The 5253-nt window shown below is 44.2% G+C and overlaps 1 protein-coding gene across 1 annotated transcript in view; it reads right to left on the bottom strand.

Annotated features, from left to right (window-relative positions):
• Nucleotides 1-246: 246 nt before the first annotated feature.
• FAM155B (family with sequence similarity 155 member B) overlaps nucleotides 247-5253 on the bottom strand; it is an 80296-nt gene continuing 75289 nt past the window's right edge. The window contains exon 4 of the mRNA XM_019521109.1: nucleotides 247-5231. The gene's annotated coding sequence lies outside the window, so the exon portion shown is untranslated. The remainder of the gene's footprint in view (nucleotides 5232-5253) is intronic.

Here is a 5253-nt window from a genome sequence, read left to right as displayed (position 1 = left end):
CCTGCGTTGCTGGTGATCACACTGTGTCTGGAGAGCCCAGCTGTGTCACTAAGTTGCTGCCAATGAGGCACCATATTTATTAACTAGAAGCTCTGGAAAGCGATCAGTCCCATTAGTGAAGGGCTTTTTGAGGGTGCAGGGGACAAAGGGAGATGTCTTCTGGGTGCTGAGTGGCGATGACAGAGTTGTCGTGACATCTCCCACTGAAGCAGAGCAAAAACGCATTCAACAAAAACCACTTCAAGATGCTTTCCGAATGTTGCCAAGTTATTCAACATGGTCTGCTGTAGTTGTCAGACTCCTTCAGAATGATTTACCCAGAGCAGAGCCTGGACAGAGAGGTCTTCATGGGAACTTTTTGCTGGGGGCTGCAGTAAATTTGTATTTTCAGAGGAAAGAGGTTCAACTAGTGATTAATTCCCACTGGAAGACACAGCCTTTTTTGGGAAAGTGGAAGGAGAAGTTCCTTCCCTTATTTTTAGAGAAGTTATACAATTTGTACTTACTTTAAAGTACACACCACAAAACAAATACCCAGGTCAGGGAGCAAATAAGTAGCTTCCACCTCACAGCTCTCTCAGCACCTTTCTCCCCACCCAGTCTGACCTACCATGCTCTTCTGCTGTTTCAGGCCTGAGTGTCTCCTAAGTAGAGCCTGGCAACTATGTCAAACTATGTGGTGGAGGCCATGTAGTGTGAATAACTGTCCACTAAGCACTCTATATTCTTTAGCACGGTAAAAACATCCTAGCTAAGAGCTCCTCACACTGACCCGGACAGACACTGCAGGGAAGAGGAAGCTCTTGGTACCAGAAGGTCAGCAAGACATTACTGCTGTGGAAACAGGTTCTTTCTCAGTGGAGAAGAGATTGTTTGGTCACTGAAGGGGAAAAGTTGATTTTACACATTGATACCAGTGTTTGAAGTCTCTTTCTGGGTAGAGAGTCCAAGACACTGGATCAAAAAGGTAAATAAACAGCCCCTAGGTTCTGCACTCATAGCAAAGGAAGTCCATTCCAATGGACTTAGCAGTGTTGTAATCTGCTTGCGGAAGTGACCCTGCCTTTGAAGTCCATGTTCAGTCCTACTGCGGAAGGATGTATATGAATGCATTCTGTAGAGATCCACATGCTTGTCTTACAGACTAAATTCCAGGGCTATAGACAGCATTGTTATAATGAAAATGATGTAGGTAGGCTTTACTAGGGTAAGATTACAGGTCTCCTCTCTAGACTTCTGCTGAGAGGATGCATCTATTCCCGTTAGAGAGAAAATTAGCACAGACAAAGGTTCCTGATGATGGTAATACCAAAACAAAGAGAAAATGTTATCAGCCTGTTTTATAATGATGGAGTGTAATAAACATACCTTCCAGCTGCTCAATTCTGTCCTGAAAACAGCTCACACTGGATTCATTTAACTAGACTGGCAAAGTTTTGAATACAGCATATATTGCCCTTACCCTGCAGAATTTCCTGATGACAGGCTAGACTTGTTAGATAGAAGAATGCATTCCAAAGTCTGTTCTCCCAATCACACTAAGTACAACGGACAGTCCTGACTCCGTTATGCCAATAACGATTCTGCACCAGGCTTAAATCACACCATCCTTTATGCCAGGCACATGGGATGGCCTGCATGTTGACTTAATAATAGGCTCTGACTTACGAATCTTACAGGAGGCTGTAAATTGGACAAATATTTGGATCCTATTATAATTCCACAGCAGAACTATCCTATAAAGCTTCTTTATTTATCATGTAGTTACCTAGCATTCAGCTCAGTAAAACTGCTCACCTACACATGGTAGTTTCATGTTCCTGCAATTTTGTCTCTAGCTATAGTTAGGCCCAGATTTTCAAAAGAGCTTCACCCCAATCTGCTCCCACTGCTCTCAAATAACTTGCTGGGATGTAGTTAGTGACCCATCCACTCCAGACAAGCAGTTCATTACTACCTACCAAATAAGGAAGGAGTGTTTGTACATCCTGAAACTGAAAGAATGAGAAGGCTGACCACTCACATTGCAGTGTGCCCCCTGCCCCACTTCTCTGAAAAAGTGGGTTTCTCTGCAGGACTAGGCTCTGATTTAGACTGGGACGGAAATCAAAGCAGGAATCCTGGAGAATAGCATCCCATTCTGTTCTCACATGGGATAGCACGTCTCACCACAGCTTTGCCATCTTGAAGCTAGAAAGCACTCTTGTGTCAGGTATAGTGATATGTGGAAGGAATAGAGCAAATGACAAAAGGACAATGGTTAGGTTATAGGCATCCTGAAACAGGTACCTTTTTTGTCTTTGGGGAAGGGGTAAAGCTTATCCTCTGATACTTCATGTGGCAACTACATGTCCTGAAGTGCAGAATCTGTTCCAGCAAAGTCCTCCACAGCTTCCTTGTGCCCATCTCATGGCCACAAAACACTACCTACTCTATTCTCAGTTCTAGAGCTCTGAGCTTGGATCTAATAAAGGCCTGTCCCAAAAAATGCCGGCAGCCTCTATCAAATTCTCTCTCTCCTCAACTTCAGGTTGGACCTTCAGGCTATGATGGGCCATGTACCCCAAATAGGGGGGTCTGCAACTGGATCACATAATATACACGACTGCACAAAAACTCACCTTGTGTCATTACATGGAATCCTGTTATCATACGACATATCTAAGATTCCTGAGTCTCGTTTATCCTTATACCCTTTTCCACTGTTCTGATAGTGCTGTGAGTGCTTCAGTAGGCATAATTACTTCAACATGTATTCAGGTTCCTTTACCCTCCCTTTATGTAAAAAAGATTCAAGAAGATTGCTGTTTGCTGCTTCCTGCATGAAGAGGCCCCTCATGCATAAAAAATATAATAAAAAAAAAAGAGGTCACTATGCTAAGTTACCAGTAACTGAACCATAGCCAGAATGCTGCTCTGTCTGCCCTGACACAACTCAGAACAAACAAAGAGCAAGTTTGGTGGCTCAGGGCCAGGGCTGATATACTATACTGACCTACTCTGCCCTGTCCCATTTTATCATTAAAAAACTGCACTCATCCCATCCCTGCAGCATGCACTGGGAATCTGGTAACTATCTGGTAAGAAAAGCCTACTTTCCTTAGACATGAATTGGAGTCTTTTGTCCTGAGACAGCAATGTGGCTCTACTGCTTCCTGTGGCTGATCTGTCTGCCCTAGTTATTCATCACAGCAGCCATATAGCCTTGTTTCAAATACCAAAGCAAACAAAGATGTCCAGTGCAGACTTGCCAACTTGCTGCACATACTAATTCTCAGATCAGAGTACACCAATGTGCAAATACTTATATGTCATTGCAGATATCTAATCTAAGCCTGCCCTACCTACTGTGGATTCCAATGACAATCGAATCTGTTCTTCAGCCCCCTTCACCTGCCCAGAAAAGTAGTTATGTTAGCTTTATGACATAGTGCCTGATAACCAGTGGGGAAACTGTGTTCACAGGCTGGATACTTTCAGGATTGGTAACACATAAAAACTTATAATATTTGAAATCATGCAAGAAATCTGAGACTCAAGTCAAATAAGAGTCCAAATGTTCAGCTGCTTTTTAGAGCCTCCTTGGTCTAGAAATGGGCTGAAAATGTCAGAAAAATCAGGCCTTTCCATGCAATTTCTAGTATTTCCTTCTTCTAGCCAGATACGAAGTAGCTTTTCTCTCAGCATTTTGTTTATTTCTGCTTCAATCCAGCAGAACCCAGGACATACAAAAAGATTAGAAATCCTGAGTGTTAAGCATTTCTCTGACCCTCACAGAAGTCTGGGCTTGGCAGAAGATTCAATCTGATTCCGATTTTAGTTGGGTTGCTTCATCTGAAGGTTAAAATCCACTGGGCCACTAAACATGGTAAACTGCAGTATGGTACATGGTAGCTGAGTGGGATCTAGAACCAGTTGAAAGGCTTTAAACTTTTGCTTCTGCTGTAAATGAACCATTTTAGATACGTACTAAAACCCTCCAGGTCACTGCGACCTAGAGAGAAAGACAGCATGTAACTGAATACAGAATGATTTTCTGCTTCACATTCCCAGTGTTAAGTGGTGAGCTCCCCTTTCAGAGGGAGATTTGGTCTCATTCATGTTGGGCCCTGACCTTCTTTCAACCCTGATTCATTTATCTTTCTGTTTCCACCCAGGCCCCCACATATTCCTTCCTAATGTTATTCACTCTTGCATCAGCTTGTTACAGGAACACTACTATATAGCATGAAAAGAACCACTCTGGAGATGGGCCCTACTCTATTCTAGTTCAGGTCTAGGGCAAAACCCAGCAAATCTGAAGCAAACCTACAGGAACTCCCAGCTAGGAAGGGACAAAGAATGGGGCTGCCCAATATCCCAAACTGCAACCCAGGCTGAGTTGTGCTGACTGAGCAGGACTCCCAGAATCGGCTGCTCTAGGGTTATCTGTGGGTAGGAAGTGCTGGGCGCAGTCTCCCATACCTGTGCTTTTTTAGCAGATGATGCTCTGTGTGAGAGACCTATTCTCTATGGACTGGATTTCTCCAATCCCTGCCCCATATCATGTAGGAGTTTGTAAGCGGGAAACTTGTAAGAAAGCTGCTTCTGGCCTTTTATCTAGTCATTACTAGCCTTGACCCCACTGCAAATGAATGCAATCGCAGTGCCACCCACTGTGGACAGCTGCCCACTGGGACCTGACACAAGTCTCCATCAGCTTATGCACCAAACAGGTGGCCTGTGCTGCCCTCTTCAGGGTCAAACAAGAGGAAAAAAAGCAGCAAAGTGCAACACTAGGAAGCCTGAGGATACTGTGTCCTGTTCCATACAATGCCTCATCCCTCCCCACCACCTCTGGCAACATCCACAGGGGACTTTCTTCATGCTCAGAATATTAGGGCAAGAGGGGGACAGGGTCAGGCACAGAAGGAGGGTTGACTGAGGTAAGAAAGCTAATTAGGTGAATCACGAATGGTGCACACAGTGCAGCGTAATCCACCTACAGCCCAGGAACTGAGCTTTAGCAATGGATCCTATCTGTAGGCAACAGAGTGAGCCTTACACACCAGGGCTGCCCAGACAGAGGAATGGCACATTAAGGACCCAAAACTGTCCCACAGAAAAAATGTGGTTGGGAGGAGGGGTGGTTGAGAATTAACTTGTATTTGTTTTGGGGTGAGATGCAAGTGTTTGGGGAGCTGTTACTGCATACATCACCCTAGAAGCTTTGGGAACAGAGGATAATGAACCTTAAAAGCTGAGGAGAAAAAG

The sequence above is a fragment of the Gavialis gangeticus genome, unplaced genomic scaffold (genome assembly GCF_001723915.1).
Source record: "Gavialis gangeticus isolate Ggan-Ray unplaced genomic scaffold, GavGan_comp1, whole genome shotgun sequence".
NCBI classification, from domain to species: domain Eukaryota; kingdom Metazoa; phylum Chordata; order Crocodylia; family Gavialidae; genus Gavialis; species Gavialis gangeticus.
This window is presented reverse-complemented; position numbering and strand designations above follow the sequence as displayed.